We start from the raw sequence: 18855 nt of genomic DNA, 5'->3' as shown, positions 1-18855 counted from the left end.
TATTATCCTACTCTGATTTCACTGGCAATAAATTACAATTATTTCCCCAAGTGGAGTCTGTTTTATCCATGAATGTAACTGGTGAATGACCTCCCCCTGTCCTTACAGCTTGCATTTGTGCTTCTCTGTGCATACTAACTCTCATCCAGCATAACGGAGATCCTATCTAGGAATTTCAATGGAACCCCATGATTCCCGTGCTCTACTTAACATGCATCTAAACATACAGTTTTCAAGTTTGGAATGATTCTTTGCTTGAAGGTTTGCTCATGCTTCTGCAGTAATTCCAAACTCTGCAAAGGCTAAAACAGATGCTTTATTCTTTGAGTGAAAGCTCTGCAGGTCTGCAGACTAAGTTAGCAACAGCTGATGAGCTCCTGATACAACCAGTGGGTTTATATATGGATCACGATAAATCTTCCAACAATATAATACCATGTTCCAAAACTTTGGGTTCTGCATTAACTTTGCACTATTTTATTTTCAAAAAGACTTCTTGTATTCATTCTGCTCATAATTTTTACGGTTGGCATGGAAACTGCCTAAAAATGTCCTAGAGGCATTACAGCTCCAAGCTTTTCTTGTAGCCTATGATGCTTAATCAAAAAGTTTGCAATACATCCCAGTACTGTAAGTGGTAAAGCTAAAAATATTGCTCTCTTCAGAGCATAAACAACTGCAACACGCCTTCAGAAGGAGTTTGTACTTACAATGAAATGGAAAAACACCACCACCCCTTTATCCACTTCCACATTTCAGCAGCATGCAGCAGTCCTGGAAGTCTTGCATTGAGTAACATTTTCCCTTGCAGCACTCTATTCTTTTAAAATCGAGGTAAGAAAAAAGGTTGAAAGAGTTTGCTCTCTTTAATAGGTGACAAAGATCTCATTTAAAGCCATGATAGTGCAAATGCTACACACAGAGGAAATGCTACACACAAAAGTGAACAGTAGCACTGAACTCAGGAATTGCTTACAATAGTGGTAACCTCCAAGTTCAGCTGGCTACAGAATTTATATGTCATTCTTAACTTACTTAACTGAGTGGTATTGTAAATATTCAATATTAGAAGACACAGATGCAAACTCAAAGGAAGATGGGGACAGTGAAACCATCACAACATGATGCAGAAACACGTAATGCCAGTGGCAGGCCTAGCTGCACACAGATATCCTGTTGCCTCGGAGAGGCTACCTAGAAGAGGAGATAGACAGAGTTAGAAAAAGAATAATAATATTTATAATATAATGATATTCAAAAATATTGAAAGGCCTTCAAAGGGTACACCTTGGGCAGTGCAGGAGCCTCGCAGAGACTACACCCAAAATGGACGATGGTGATGAGTTTTTCATACAGATATGTTTGGTCTATTTGCATATCAGAGGTTAATTGTCCAATTACAGCTTCAGGTAATGAAGTAATTTACTCCAAGTTTTCTCACAATCCACTGTTGTTTACGTTTTTCAGAGCCTGAGACAGTTAGGTGTCGTTGAGTTTCAGGCCTAGAGGGAAATGGTTTTGTCTAAATAAAATGGGAGATCAGTAGCTGACAGGCTAGGGAGTCTTAGAGTTATACACTAAAGCACTACTGATCTGAAAAATATAAAAGCTAAAACTTAAGGCATCAATCTTACAGTTAAATGCACCCATCTAAAGGATGGAACTGGAACTAGGGTTGTCATAATCACCACTTGTGTCAACATGGAATATTCCTTGCTAGAGTGAGATTCTTCTATTAATAAGATGCACAAAGCAGTTCTAGACTTTGCCTCAACACACAGGGCAAACATCTCCTTGTAGGGGCAGATGATGGCCCTCAGATGGCTTGTTTATGCTGGTGATATGAGAATGTAGCCTATATGGAATAACTCCTTTTTGGTACAATTATATCTGGGTCTGCAAAACCAGGGGTCACACCACAGTTTCTTTCTAGAATATTATGAATCAAGCCAATGGACCCTGAACTGGCACTCGTGCACTCAGTGTGAGGCCAGATGAACTCTGACACTTAAATAAACATGGGCTTTTAGAAGGTGTGTGTGTGAATTTTAGGGCAGTGTCCCAGCTGTGCATTCCCCAGTACACAGCAAAGAGGTACAGCTATTTGCAGGGCCTATTATCTCTCACAACATGCTGATCCTTTTGTTCTTGCTTCTTTTTCTGAAGATTTTCAAACAAGGATATTATGTCTACTCTGGTGTAAGAGGCTTGATTAGCAGGGCACTGATAACAGCAGTGGTAATGGTAGTGCAACTAATGCTGACTCTGAAATTGCTTAGATTTCTGAAAACCCTGTGCTGCAAAGCTCTACAATCTTAATATCTGGCAGTTTCAATGTTTTGATGAAAGTCAGAGGTGCTTAGAGCTTCTGAGGATCAGTTTCTCAATGACTTGGGAAATTTGCATTTGAAAACCTTGCTTTGAAAGGTCTGGCCACAGCACTCTCTGTTGTACTCTAATGAGACTAGGAAAGCCTTGTTGACTGTCATGCACCACTCTAATGAGTGTATGTGCAAGCCTGTAATTTATTTTTTTTCTGGTCTCAAGCGACAAACTAATTGGAACATAAGAAAGTAATTTTTATGGCCCCAACTTTTTGGATGCAGTTACAATTTCCTTCTCTGTACATCACCAACTTTTTTCAATCCCCTGGATAGGACAAGTGTAGAAGATCCATCTTCCACAAGCTGAATTAAAGGTACGTCCATGAGAGTGATGGTCTTGTGGAATATAAACACATAAGCATTCAAATTCCCAAAGCATTCAAATCACAAAGACATTTTGGATCTCTTGAAAAATTTCAGAAAAATAGAAATTTCACAGTTATCATATTGCTAGAAGTGTTTTGAAAATATGGAATTGCATAGGACAGAGCTATGATAGCTGTCCCCAGTAGGAGTAAGGATGAAATATGAACTCCCTCCTGATTACACAACAGAGCATCCACAAAACAAAACAGAAGTGTCACAATCATTGCAAAAATTTCACTAGGAGATTATGCCTTAGTTGATGCTAGAAAATCTATTTATCAGTCCACTGGTGTGGTTTCACTGAGCTCTAGCAAGGGCTGAAATTTTTGTGGGATTCATTTAAAAAGTCTTCCTCTATTTCTTGGTTATTGGTAGAAAATATTTCCATAATTTTGTAAATATGCTAGCTTTAGGTCCATTTGGATTGTGTACAACTTCTTCTGTTACAGATTTTTGTCCCATGAATGTGACAGACCATGTTTAAGGAACTCAGGGTCTCCTGCATCAGTGTGTGTTAGGAAAACCTCAGCTTTTTTCAGTACTCAGGTAGGTTGTCACCCAGTCCTAAGGAAACAGGCACCACTCCAGCTTTGAGTGGGCACTCTGGGACTTCTGTTGATGATCCTGTGATTACCAGGCCTTGTAACATCATTCAGCGGAAACTGTAAAAAAACCACTTAAAAACTCCTTTAAATGAGGTCTTCTGAGATACAAGACAATAACTGTGGAGACATTTTCATAATGTTGAGCTTCTGCTCCTGTTGGGAGAGACAACCTTTCTCAGTTTGGAGAAAAGAGGGGACTAGATAGGAGTTCTGTTTTTTCAGATCTTGTCCAATTCACTTCAAAACCCCAGTGTACAATTAGGTACTTTTAAGATAGAGGAAGTGTCACCTTTATTACTGGTCAAATCTTGCCAGGAAACTATAACAATTATTTCAAGCCAATTTTAGAAATACTAATTAGAGAAAATGAAGGATAAACCTAGAGGAAGTGGCAATTTAGTGTTTTTATATATTAGAGTGTTTTTAGATATTTTACCATTCCTTACTCTGTGTGACTACTGTCTCACAAAAATGAGACATGCTTTACTGTTGAACTGGTCTTAAAGCAGAGAAATTTCCCAGAAGCTGCAAGTTCAACACAAAAGTTGAATTCAAATTGGTCATTCCTCTGACTCAAATGAAACGAGATGGTGGCTCCCATGGCAAGAAGGTAGTGATCCTACTTCCCTGGGACTCCGAGTGACCACCTAATCCTGAATATTTGTAGTCTTGGGATGAAAGTGCTTTAAAATCACTGCCTTTCAGTTGCATACACTTACAGTAAAATAAAAAAGGCAGGTTTTTCTAAAGATTATACTGTTATGCTTTGAACACATATTTTCAATTTAAACTGTAACTGTACATATATAATATTTAGGATACTTCATCAAGGAGTTTGCAGGGGTTATTGCAACTTCCTCTTTACTTTGCAACACTTTGGGGCAATATTCAACTTAATTAATTTGATTAAACAGTTAAGACTTTCTGTTAAAGGCTACCTGTGTTGCATTAGCCAAGAAAGTCTCTCTTCCTTCGATGGCTCTGATTCCCACAAGAGAACCCGAGATACAAACAGCCTCAGACCTTGAAGGCACATAACCATGTCTGTCCTTATCAACACTAATGTGAAGTTACATATGTTACCAAAATATGTGGATACAGGCCAGGGAAACATCGAGGGACGTTTGCCAGGTCCTAATTGAGCAATAAGGCAGGGTGTAGACTCTGATCCCATGCTCTGGTATGTTGCTAGGCAAAGGGCAAAAGCTCGGTACTATCACTCAACAAGGTGTGCTGTCATTGCACAATAACTCCATCCTGTGCCCTGGGATGATTATAGATTGCTATTTTCAGTGTGTAGAAAATACTTTATTTATGTATATTTTATTCTACTGGCAGGCAGAGGAAGTAGCTGCTTAGTAAATGCTGTGTTATAGTAAGTGTATGGCCTATTTTTAGCTAGACAATAATGTGAAATGTGCTGTTCTTTACAGGCCACTGTGGGAGTGCACGGTCCTGCATACAAAGGCTGGATGGGAGACTTTAAAATGCCAATGCCTTGTTCCTGCTGTGAGCCATGGGCACACAGAATTCTACCTGTGCTTGAGAGTGAGGAAAGAGGAGTGCCTTGCTACCTGAGACTGAAGGGTACACCTATAGCAAAAAATTCACAACACTTTTTGTGAGGAAATCCAGATTATGTAAAAAAATAACGCTGCTCCTTGGAAACAATTTCTCATAGGAAGAAGCACAAAGTTGTTTTCAGCTTCACAGTTATCTTGTTTGTTTTGCTAATCCTCACAAAGATTAATAAAGGAATGATGAGACAACAGCAAACTGTAAGCACAGGAAGCGACAACTGCCTAAAGCATCTGGATATGATTATGTAAACACGATGTAATAAGAAAGCTGAGAGATTTAACTTTCAAAATCTCCTTTATTCCCTTCTAAAAAAAATAGTCTGTTCAGAATATTTACCTTATTCCCTGAGTAGCCTTTCAGTTGTTAAAGCACTGCAATTTTCATTCAAGCTCCTTGCTACTCATGAGCAATCTACTCTAGATTTGATCTTTTATCCAAACTTTTCCTGGAATATAGTCTGCTATATGACCCTTTAATTTGAGAGATGTGTGTCATTAAATTTGAAGGGGACATTTTGTGTCTAATTGCTATATGTAATATTTTCCTCCAACCCACTGGTAAATACAATAAATATTTCGAAATTTTAGTACATGCTATAGTTCCTTTGTCACTGACACAGTGACGTCTTCTTTAAGGGCATGAAGATGAACACTCTCCACAGTGAGCCAGGCTAGTCACACCTACAGATAAATTTGCTACACTAAAATTCCCAAGAGATAAATCTTTTAAGAATACTGTTATATCATATATAAGTGTTAGCAATTTTAACATTAATTCTACTACTTTTTAGCTTTTTTTCCCCCTCAGTAATTCCTTTTTGTAACAGATGCTAGCTGTGCAGGTTTATTTTTTTAGCCATTTTGTTCAAAGTAAGGACTTCAGTTTTATTAACAAATTACCTTAAATCTGTTCTTTGTATAGAATCTATACTAAACTCATTTTGACCTCTTTGTCATTATCTCTTCATAGATAATCATGCAAGAGGCCTTGAGAAAAATGCAGAGGAAGATCAACGCTTCAGTAACTTGAACACTTTATTAAAGCAAGAGAAATATGTACCTTTACTGTCATTTTATACCTATCTGATAATATAGAATGACAGGAGAGTCCAGAAGGGAGAAGTGGAAATGGTTCCTGTTTGACATTTCTAAAACATCCCCTGTAATGTGCAGAAAATCCTGCTTAGCTTCAGTAGCTCTTGGTGGGTTTGTTTCATGGGGCCACCAAAAATATTTCTCCAGTGGTAGGAAAAAAAAGATTACTCTCTTTTGCTTCTTTTTTTTTTTTTTTCTGTTTAAGCATAGGGCTTAAAGAGCTATGAATGACACATGAGGCCAAACACAGACTCTGTTGTCTGTTTTTAAATTTTTTTCTTTTTTTTTTTTCCAAAGCACCATTTAAGGTGAATTTTTCCAAAAGGAAACACATAAAATGAGGCCGAGACAGATGTCTGCCACGAGCATTTTCAATTCAGTTTGTTGGAGTCTGATAAGGTTATAAACAACAAAAACAGTGTTTCCCTTGACCAACAGTTGTCAACCTCAACATCAGAACGTCAACTAACTTTGCTCATAATTGTAATAAGGAACTACTGACTGCCAGACTATTACATTTTTGCCCATAATATTAAGTTATAATAGATAATTACAAGTATCAAGATGGGCAGCTCTTTCTTTGAATGAATATTACCCTTTCATTTTTTTAATTTAGGTAAGATACCAAAAATGTTAAAAATGAGTAGTCGTTCATTATATAAAGCAGCAGCTGAGCGGTAGGTGGAGGAATCATTGCTTTTTCCTGCTCCTAAGTAAACACATACAGCTTCATTTTTTAAATTCATTTTATTTTGATGGCAAAAAAGGGGATCTCTAATGACACAGAGTTTCAACTGGTAAATCTTCTTTGCAGTTTTTCTCTTTAATCTTGAAAGCTGATGTAGTTCATTCCAATTGCCCACAGCATCAGCTTTATTCTCTTGAAAGAACTTGCTCTCTTTTTAGTTTTCCTTTAATGTTTTGAGCCCTTACCAGAAATGGTAATCTTCTTAAGGTGCTGGCAGGAGCCACAGAATGCACCAAAACTAAAGCTCATATCTAATGAAGTATCCCATTATCAGAATCACCCACATGACTCAGGTTTGTCACAGACACACTATACTCCTTTATATGATTTTGTAGAATTAGAAAGGAAAGAAAACTTGGGGGGTTGATTAGTCAGGTTAGAAAAAGGTTATGAAGATCACTCTACCTAAATAACAACAGTCATTTAGTTGTTTTGAAATACATTCAGGTCTATTTATTACCACAGCTAGCCAGTACATCTGGGTTATTTGGTTACATGCAGACATTCTGGTTCCCACACCTTATGTTGAGGAACCCATAATTTATAACCAACCTTTTCCCAAACTCCCCTCTTTCTGCAAGCTGGCACTGGATACTATGGAGATAAAAACCCTAGGGGAGCTGTGAGATGCTACTGCAAATCTTGGTTATAAGCTTTCCCTCTGACCATGGCTTTGCAAGCTGAAGCCTTCTTATGCTGCAGCATGCCGTCCAGGCTGAGCCATGGAAACCTGCAGCTGCTACTCTACAATGGGATGGATGGAGCAGAGCATCCCCCAGGAACTGGTCTGGGGATGGCTGCTCTGTCCTGCAGTAAGAGCCCAAAAATCAGGTGTGACTGTCAGCGTCCCTGCTGACTTCTCTCTGTGAAAGCCCAGAATGGGGATGGCTCTGGAAACTCAGCAGCATTTTGATTGTTTCAGTACAGGCTGGGAGTTGCCACTGTAGCACCTATTGAAAAAACAGTGGTTTGCATCACAAGAGTGGGATGAGACATAGTGATACTTGAGCTAAGTCACCCCCACTTCCCAGCACGGTTCAAGGTGTTGACTGGTCCTGGAGTAGCTGGCATCCCGCTTAGGGAAAGATCACTTCTTTCACCATCTTGTACAGTACTGATTATAATCTGCCAGATGACTCTTCCCTTTCCTGGAGCTGAAATCTCTGTGACTGACAGAAGATCGTATTTGGAGCCTCCACTCTTCTGAAATTGGCTTATTCTAGAAGTCTGCCAGTGTCACAGCCTGGCAAAGTAAAAGGGATCAGAATTACACTTGGCTATTCGCTCAGTCTTGTGAACTGTTGCATCACCACTGCAGGATGTTACAAGCTTTTGAGTTTAAGGGACAGCTCTTTAGTCTTAGTATTGTTTTCAATAATTTCTACATACCTAAGATTGGGAAAAAATATTTACTTCTCAGGTCTACTGCACTTTGAAAATATAAAACTTGTCTGTTCAATAACCATTTGTCCATCTTAGCTGAAGAAGCCGCGGGGAAAAAAAGAAAACAACATGAAATCCCAGGAAGTAACACGCTGAAGACACACATAGAAAGATTAGATGGCAACAGTTACTCATTCATGCCTTGTGAGACAAAATAACTTTACATTTATTTCCTCCCCACACCTCCACCCTTTTCTAAGGGTTCTAAGGTTAACAGAAAGGATTCCTTTCATACATAAGTTATTTTAAGATCTTGAACAACTTAGAGATCTAACATCTTTTTCCATGTGTATAAATAACCCCACCTGTTGCAGTATCATATATATGTGATCATTAAAATAGATACAAGTGAAAAACAGTAGTATACATTTCAATCTAAAAGTGATTCTAGGAACAAAGCAGACAGGACAAGCAGGCTTTCTTCTTTCAAAAAGATAAAGGGGATTCTCCAGTCTGAGGTGGATTTTCCAGAGTCAGAAACCACACACTCATCAACATTGTAAAAGTAACTGGAAATTGAAAAAAAAAGAAATTTTCCTTGACCAAGCTGTTGAAATTTACAGACAATGTTTTGTCACTGCACATAGCAAGGGTTGCCAAAGTGGTGCCAGGGATGCATCAAATTTGTTTCAGCTTCACAAATTCATGTGTCCCCTTTTTACTGTTGCATCTGGAACAATCACAGCTCTCCAGGAGTTAACGAAGTGCTTCTCCCTCATTTTCCAATAGAGATCTGAGACACAAACTGAGAAAGCTCCAAGTTATTTTGTGATAAAGTCAGCACAAAACATGAGAAGACACAGCATCTGTGTCAAACTTTGCAGGCTGTTTCTAACTACAGATGAACAGCCATACTGCAGATAAGAAAGAGATCTGAGACGGAGCTTTGTGCAAATTGTTCTCAGTGAACTACAAATCCATGGTGAAAAGATGGTTATTTTTAAAGTTGTATTTTGGCTTCTTTATTTGGTGATCATATGACATTTTCAGCACCTAGAAATCCTTTGCTTATGACAGTGTCTGAATGAAATGTTGTTACTGACGTAACAATTATCTCCTCACCCCATAGCTTTCAAGTTATGACTTAATGTTGAGAAAACTGTGGGCTAAGTGAGTGAAATAACTTCAGTACCTTCAAAGGATGTGGTTAGAATAGTCTGCAGAGGTGGGAAGAGAGTTTTCCTTTGCAGTTGGTAGAGCAGCAACAACAGAGTGTCTTTCAATTGCTTCTGTATTGCAGCTCAGGGCTTTTAGCCCCTGTCTGCTGCACCCACACACGATCTGGTACAGACGCTTAAAAAGCATATAGCAACCTCTCAGCTCAAGGAGCCCTTTCAAAGCAAGCTTCAGTCACCCAGGGGGCCAGCAATCTGTAGAGGCTGCTCTTTCTATCCCTGAGATGGAGTATCACATTGGCTCCGCTGCACTGGGACCACCCTATGCCCATGGTAGAGAAATAGGATTTGCTTTTCATTAATTCTGTTACTATAAAAAATTCCTGTAGGATATTCTGTAGTTAGAGCACTGAATCATTTCTGAAACTTCCTATTCAAATATTTGTTTTATATGGCAATGGTATTAGTAATGTGCAAGTTTTATGCACTGCTATTTCCTCCCACACCCATTGAAAACTAACAAGAGCCAGCCTGTCAAAATAAGCATGTGAATTTTAGATCAGCTATAACATGCTTCAAATAGCCAGTGTTCCAGCCTAGGTGATACTATATAACTCTGCTTTCCCTCTGCTTGCAAAACTGCACAGTCTACAATTCACAAAAAAGCCTACAAACTGAATTCTGGAATTATCTCATCTCATTGAAGATACTAAAAAGGTGCTTAATAACAGAATTTTCATATACTGTTGATGAAGAGACAGAAAACTCCCTTTTAGCTCATCCGGTATTTAAGTTATCCTTAAGGAGGGCCATTGCTGACTACTGACAGAGCCCAAAGTGACCAATTTCTGCTTAGGTTCTTCAGGTACATACTTCATTTTCAAGAAGAAAAGGTGACAAGGCTACTTCTGACCCCCCAAAAAATTTGCAGGAAGGCTGAGTTCACTCTTTCTAGTCTGGCCTTTTTTCCATACCCTGCATCCCCTTGGAGGTGGGCTCTGTGGTGCCAGCTGCTCCCAATACTGAACACCTAATACATACATTGTCCTGTAGGTAATACTCAAAGTGATCAGGAAGTGGGAGTAGATAATGTGCCTGCAATGTTTGCTCATGTGGGGTAATAAAAAGGAAAAAAAAAAACTGAGGAGCTACACAGAGGCCTTATGCTACAGAGCAACTGTAATAAAACAGCAGTGGAAATCCAACATTGATAAATGCAAAACAGCTCACAACAGAGAAAATAACCTGAACTGCATGACCCAACAATGCACTCTGATCATGGAGGGTTTACAGAAACATTGGAGCCATTAATACAGCCACAGGCACAGACTGTCACATTCAGCTTAGCAATTAGTAGTGATCAGAAATGCAATTCAGTATCAACAACTATTATAAAGAAATACAGAACAGTGTGTCATTATAAATCCATATAGTTGCTATATCCTGAATATTGAGTAGGTTTCCAGTTTCCCATTCCAAAGGTATAGCAGAAGCAGAAAAGGAAAAGTGAAATGAGACCTTTTATAAAAGGAATTATTAAATAGATGGAGATTTTTCAGCTGGGAAAAGTGATGGGATATAATACAGAGCCTAAAAAATCCTGAACAACAGGGAGAAAGTAAGTGCAGAATTACTGTTTGCTGCTTCTTCTAACACAGTAACAAGGGGGTATCAAATGAAATTAAGAGGTTTGAATGACACAAGTTCAAACAAAGTGTTACTTCTTCATATATACAATTAAGTTATGGAATGCCTGGCCACAGGATGCTGCAGTTGCTAAGAGCACATGAGGGCTCAAAAGCAAATCAGAAGGATTTGCTGTAGAGAAATCCAGTGATGGCCATCAAATAGAAAAGAATTGCTACTGGTTCAGCAAGCAAATGGACTGCAAATCACTGGGAGAGGAGTCAGAGAGGCCACTCTGAGGCTGTGCTTGCACTGTTCTTGTCCTCTGCCATGGACATCCACTGTTGTCCTGTGTGTGAGAGAAAACACTGAGCGAAATGGATGACTGTTCTGACTTTGTAAAGTCATTTTATGGTTTTAGTGTAACTACAAAACTCTGTGCTTGAAGAGAAGAAAAGCTCATTTTAAGTAAGATCATATATCTTTTTGTCTGGTCAATGTCATCACTTAAGTAAATGGAGGGTAAAAAAATGCTCATGGAAATCCAAACAGGAAGCACTTTGCAAACAAAGAGGTACAGGCTGGTGCCTGCAGAGCTGCTACTCTTCATGCTCCATGGGACCTGAAAGGGACCTCTGCTACATTCAGCCAGAAGGACAATTATATGATTTTTTTTTTTTCCTCTCTCCAGATAGGGGCAGATCTGATGCTTATCATTTGAAGACTGTGACACACCTGGGCAGCAGCACCACAGAACTGCCAGAATCATGACAGTAACTCTTTCTGGCTAATGTTCTGATGATAGCCAGGCCAGCACTCCAGGAAAACTCTCAGATTTTCGTGCTCTCACGGACTTCAGTCTTCAGTGCCAGCAGCATGGTTACATTGAATGTGTAGCATGAAGCAAGGCTTTGTTCCAAACAACACAGAACTGGCTCATCCAACCAGCCCTACCTCTGGGTGTAGGGTGACCTTCATGATTAGCCTTTTAAAAGCCTTTCACTATATATGGCACTTTCAGCCTTGGCAAGATAAATCTGAAGGGGGAGCAAAGGGATGTCTCATGATGCAAGTACTAAGGCATTCTTGGATTTTCAAGAAAAAATACACAAAACAACTTCCTGACTCAAAGAGAGCTGTATCTGGCATGGGAAACTTCTACATTAGACCTCATCCTGACAGGGAAGTATTAATCACAAAATTTAGAGTTTGTTTAGGTGGAAGTCATAATGACTTTGTTGCAACAACTTTGCTTTCTGTGTTTTTAAAATGCATTTTATGTTTGACATGCAAGCAGGATAGAGTCCTAACCAGTAACATTTATATCATTATCCTGAAAGATCCTGTTCTACAAAGCTCAAAAAAATTAAGACATGTACCAGCCAGCCTGCAGGAGAAAATTTAAACCAACAAAAATGTGAATAATAATTTACAGCAACTCAGAAAATTTTAATTAGATCTTCAAAAAGCCACAATTGAGAAAGATGCACACACTGGCTAAAACCAGTCATCTGAGGAAGGACTGGAAGAAAGTTAATATTTTGCCAATACTTCTGTAGACAAAATAGGGCCACCGGGTAATTATAGTCCTGTCAGTTTGACGTCTATTCCAGGCAGAGTGATGGAGTTGCTGATAGGAAAGTCAATTAATAAAGTATTAAAACAGTGCAATTTAATTAATGGCAATCAACATGGATTAATGGAAGAAAGATCTTATCAAATTAATGTGCTATTTTTATAAGACTACAAATTTGGTGGATAAAAGGAATTGTGGTAGTATTTTATACTTTGACTTTGGATGCATTTGCCAACAGTACCATGAGGGATTCTGACAGGAATCAGAATGAACATGATGAACTCTCCAAAATAACTAACCTGTTTTAAAGCTGGCTAGCAGGGGATCCAACACCTGAACCTAAAGTGGGGCTCAAAGAGTGGGTTCTGCAGGCACTGCTTATCAGCCCCATGCTAAAGATGATTCCAGCAATACCAAAGGAAGCAGTAATAGCAGTAGTAATAGCAGTAGTAGCCTTTGCTATTACTACTTTTCAAGGAAACAAAATTTGGAAGTGGGCATGCAACATGGGCAGAAGTGGATAATGACTTTTTGGCATTGTTTGAAGAGAAGGTGCAAAACAAGTACCAGGTGTTTCTATGTCGCCCAACATAAAGAACCTATTTAAGAAACAAGTACCTCAGGCCTTACTTCACATAAGAATTCTTCGGGAAGCTGAAACTGAAGAATAAATTGTGGGTCCTTATAGACCCCCAGCCTCAGAGCCCTCTGAAATCGTGTTGCCAAGAAGGCCTGTGCAATCTTTTTTGGTGTGCAGAGATACTATCCATCAAAGGGCAGTAAAGGGCATCTGTTACTTCTGCATTTGACATTGAAGCAGGTTGACCCTTGCATCATGTACTGGGATAATGTTGGTCCTCATATCAGCAGCTCATGAGGGATGCTGGCAAACTGGAGGTAGTTCAGAGAAGAACCACAGGAATAGGAATAAAAAAAATGGCAGTAAAATGGAATGACTCCACAGGGTTAGTCTATTTAGATTTAGTATATCAAAGCAAAGGCTAAGGAGTAACTTGATTATGGTTTGTAAGTGCTTTCATGTGGAACACACACTGCCTAATAGGGGAGTTTTTGCTCTGGTATAAAAATATACAAGTAAGTCCAATGGAAAGTTGAAGACACATAATTTCTTTTACATTAAGGATACGCAACTGTTGCAGACATTTACCATTTTCTGTGCTAAAGCTGGACGTCTTTTCTATCTCATCCTTCTCAAGTCCTTCTCTTGTTCAACTGGAATCAATTCCAGGTAAGCTAATTACTCATGCTGAAGAGTCAGAAATGGTCTTGAGGTGGTTTACACCTTTTACATCTGTGAATGTAGCTGTAACATACATTTTTAAATAATTAAAAAAAAAAGAAGTTTCTCAGTGAAGAATGGGATACAAATTTAGCTGATGGGAGTGTCTTGTGCACATCAAGAAGGACTTTGTGAATGATGAGTGTGATGTTTCTTTCTAGCTCTGCTTTGGGAGCCTGCTTATTTTTCAGTGCTACCTAAAAAGCTGGCAAGACAAAGGATTACAGTGAGGTTTTGGAGAGCAGTTCCTAGAAGCACATCCAGTTGTCATGTTTCCATCTCACATTCGCCTCCACCACATCATGCTGATGGGTGCAACTAAGGAAGCAAAACCTGCTTAAGAGGGATTTGTTTCAGGTCATGCACTTGTCTGTAAAACAACTCCCCAAGGAAACCTCATGTGAAAAATGAGTTTTATACATCCCTAAAAGAAAAGAGACCTTAATGGCAACTGGTTGGATTGTGTTCAATCTTAAAAGGTTAGGAATAAATAGTCACAGCATTTCATATCTTCTCTCATCTATAAGGGTTTCCCTGGGATGTGCAAACACAGCACTTTTCTTCCTGATCTTACATCCATGGCTTTGCTCTACTCACCTGGCCCATTACAAAAGAAATAAAAAGAAATAAGCCCCATCCCCCTTTTTCTTCTCTTAGCAGTACCAGTATAACTTCAAATGTGGAAAATATAAAAGAAATGGTACTTATATCTGAGCAATGAGGGAGTGTTTTTCCTCAGGTTATTTCATAAAGCTAAAAGAGAGGGATGTTCAAAAGAGAATTCCACTATATAAGATTGATTTAAATTAGCAAGGGATAGGATTGATATGGATATACATAACACAATCACTTTTTAATTTCTGGGAATGGTGCCATCTGTGAATAATGAGAGTTAGTGGTAACAGAGAAATGTAAGGTCTAGCTGTGGGAGCCAACAGCCCACATCCCTGACAGTCAGATTTGGAGGGCAGTGCTGTGATTTAGAAGGTCAATTTGCTTTTGCTAATGCTGAAACCCATCAGCAACACATTCAACATATGGAGACCTGTAAACTACTGGGGATGATTAGGCTGGGAACAGACTGTGGTCACAGCCATAGCTAGGACCTGGGGATGCAATACTACTGCTTGGAAATACCCAATACTTAAGTGAATTCAGAACCAGAGAGAAAGATCACTGACTCTTGAGCTGAGGACTTCTTTGCTTCCTGAGCAGACTATTCTTTCAAACACAGAAATTTTTTTTCTGAAGACAATGAAGACACTTTTTGGGTCCCATATTAACAAACATATAATGGCAAACCTCAAAGAACTTTTATTAATTGCTTTTTTTTCTTTGCAATTAATGTACAATTAACCAAGAAGGCAGCTCACAGAAATGTTGGACTCGCTTCTCTCTACCTCATTTAACTGGCTTCTGTACATAAATTATATTTTAGGGTTTTTTTTTATTATTTTTTTATTGCACTGTAGTTAGTTGTAAATCTTGCACTGAGTTATTCAACAACACCTTTACTTTTTGTTGTCTGAGTGAAGAATGAAGCCTAAGGCTTGATTCTGATTGCAGATATGGCACATAGGTATTTATCCTTACGTACTTTATTGTATCCTTATTTCACACACACGTAAGCCCCACACACGCCGTTCATGCAAATGGGTACATTTCTTGTCAAGTTACCTCTTGACAGCAGCTCATTAAAAAAAAAAAAGGATGCACATACCAAAAGTCAAAATCATAAGATTTTTTAAAGAAGAGATGCTTGTCTCCATGTCTTTGAATTGCCTTTTTGATGTATGGTGAAAAGACTTGTCCCTTTGCTGTCCCATGATTTATCACTTTCTTTAGCTTTCCTTACTAACATACTAGAGTAATAGCGTAAGTAAAAATAATTACAAAAAATAGAAAAAACATATTCAAATTGGCATGGGGATCTAGCCTTGACAACTGATGGGGAGGTACTTTCAAGCATATTTTGAGCTTGCTACTTGGATTAATTTTGCTGAAATAAGACCGTCTTCTCACTATGACAGTTCTCGGCATTTAATAGCTGTTTAATGTTCCCAGTAGGCTCAGCTCTGCACTTTGTAAATCAGCAAAAAAGTAAAATTAGGGTCTTTCTTTTACCACTTCAAAAATTATTATCCTTTTTGTTCTAGCTTGTGTTTGTACACTGATAATATATTTTTTGTAAAGGAACAAGGAGCAGATTGACCTGGAAAAGGAAGTCTTTTAAATGTAGGACTGTCTTTGATCACTCACAAGACTTGTACTCTGATCTAAGCTCATTGACATCAATGGAAGAAAGACTGCTATTGGCTTGGAGGGGAGGGTTGGCTCCTGTCCACACAGAGTCCATATTTGCAAAAGCAGATGTTAAAAGATAAAACAGACTGAAAATCAGAGTTACAGAAAAAGATGCTTTTCTTTTCACAAGATCAGATTTATGTCACACTTTTAATTTAATATTTTTTTCTCAGTCTCTGAAACAGGAAACTCCGATTTCTACACCTGTTTTTGCTGTTTACCTGCTGGTAAACCCTGGATACAGAATAGGGGAGAGTTTTGGTGGATGATTTCCATAGCATGAAATGTAAGGCCTTCTCCATAGACTCTTCTGGGATAGTTAAGAATAGGAAAAATGCTCCAGGGAGAACATCTCACACACACACCCTCACCTCCCCCTTTCCCCCCTTCCACTCCTGCAGCTGCACTTCCTGCAGAAAGAGCAATTCCAGAGCAAGAACTCAGCACTGTACTACTGGACATCATCATCAAAGAAGTAGATAATTGTAGGGTCTGTTTAAAAGATAAACTTCTAATTGGATTGTCTCTTTTGGTGACAGTTTCCAGGCAAGTTAGATCAGCACAATGAAGTCCAAAGAGCAAAAGGCAGTCAGTAGGCAGTCCTAAAAGGAATCCTTCCTAACTAACTTCATTCTGATGTGTCTTCAGAAAGATCATGGGGAGACACGATAGTTTTCTCATATGCCAATCTGCTGGCTACTTGTTTGGTAGTACCACTGATTCACTAACTGTTTAATCATACATATGCAGAAAATTTCTCTCATTCAATTGGATGAGAAAATACAACGAAACTACCAACACAATTTACTTCAAACTGGTGTTTCTAAATGTCGTGAATGTGACATTTAAACTTGGACCAGCCAATGGCACCCCTTTAGCCCTGACATTCTGACTGATGTGTTTCAAGTCACATCTCTCCCATTTGGTTAAGCACGACAGCTATGGGAGACTGGATGCAGTCAGGCAAAGCCTCAATGTTGACTTGGTTTTCAGACTTTGATCTGACTTTCATGATCTCATTCATTTTCCCATCTCACATGTTATATGTTGATTTTCCTCTACAACTTCAGCTGACACAGACTAAAACAATGGGCATAGAATGATGTACACCTAATGTCTCTATGAGGCAGAAAAAGGGGTTTGCTCATTTAGAGCTTATTACTTTAACATTGGACTGAAATGGCAGTATCTTCATTGGCATAATTGAGAGCAAAAGCAAAATTTACAAAGTATTAGGTCTGGGGAGGGGTCCCATAGCAAAGGGAGTGAAATAATTAAAATATTCTGAAAGAGTAAAACTCATTTGATGGATAGGTAACTGTGTCATTACACACTGTATGTATCCTTCTGTGCCTTACAGTGTAGATTTCATTCAGAACACAAAATTTATAATCTCTTCATTCCAAACTTGAATGGATATGGAATCCCTTCTTCAGATGTAAATCCCAATTCTGATAAAAATCAGGAATTTCCAACCAGAGGCTTAGGATGAATTAGACTTTTCATCCCTTTCTCTTTTCACCCCTTTCTCCTGTTGGCCTTGGAGGCTCTGGATAGCCTTTCCAGAGTTGCTAGGGACTGTGGCTCCAGCTGATGCTGGGTAACTAAGAAGGTTAAACAGAAAACATTTATTTACAGAACAAAGGTTGATGCAAGAGCCTAGGTCTTTGTCATAGTCAGAAGGAGTATGCAGGGGGAGAGGAAGGGAGAAATTGTGTAAAAAGCCATCTACTAAGAAAAGAATGTTTGATTTGGATCACAGGATGTGATACTGGAGAATGTATTGCATAACTTTATGGCTTGTCCTTATTTGCAATGATTCAGTATCCGGCACTGCTCATCTCATTTCTAAAAATGGTATTGAAAAGTTACAAACTATTCAGAGGTGATGGGAATAAGTGAGGAAAGGCAGGAAAAGCACCTTTTCATTTTACAGCAAATAGCAAACACTGAGTCTGCAGGTCGTCCTAGGGGTTGCTGCAGATCACTGCATCTGTGCCCTTCCTCACTACCCAAGTGACATTCACCAGGTTAAATCTCTGCTGCCAGAAGCTCGTCTGCTCCGTGCCAAATTTAAAATCATGACAACCCTTTTCTCGTGGTATTTATCTTATAAACTGTAAAACAGGGCACTTACAGCTCCTAGTGACAAGACATGAGGCAGGTGCAATGCTCTAAGAGGCACTTCCAAAGCCTCCTCTGTCAAGACCGGAGCCTGACTGCAGCATCCCTAGCCCCTTTTGGAGCCCTAGTCAGAGCTTGTTTCTCTGCCTCAAAGCAGGCACCTCTGGGACTGACTCCTCCATTGGTTACTTCATTATTGTCATACTCACTTTTTTCTACCCCTTGAAAACAGGTATCACCCAAATTCATAGGTGTTCACCCCAAAACAACCCTTCTCCCATTTCTGATCCTCCTCTGTGCTGATGGGGGGAAAAGACACACAAGCCACAGACAGTCCCTTGTCATTGCCCTGCAAAGGCTGCAGCTCCAGGACAGAGCTGCGCTCTCCTCACAGACGTATTTTCTTCTTACTGTTAGCTTGTATATTTATTTTTTCCCCTTTTTGGGGGGCAGGAGGGGATTGGGGGAAGAGGTTTGAGCATTTGTTTTGGTTTGGGCTTTTTTTGGTCGTTGTTTCAGAGAAAATCACCAACATCCAGACAAAAACTAGGGAGGCTATCAGGCTCATTAGGAGTTCAGGGAACTGCTC

The sequence above is a fragment of the Melozone crissalis genome, unplaced genomic scaffold (genome assembly GCF_028551555.1).
Source record: "Melozone crissalis strain CALT ecotype California unplaced genomic scaffold, PUWL_Pcris_2 ptg000027l_1, whole genome shotgun sequence".
Lineage (NCBI taxonomy): Eukaryota > Metazoa > Chordata > Aves > Passeriformes > Passerellidae > Melozone > Melozone crissalis.
This window is presented reverse-complemented; position numbering follows the sequence as displayed.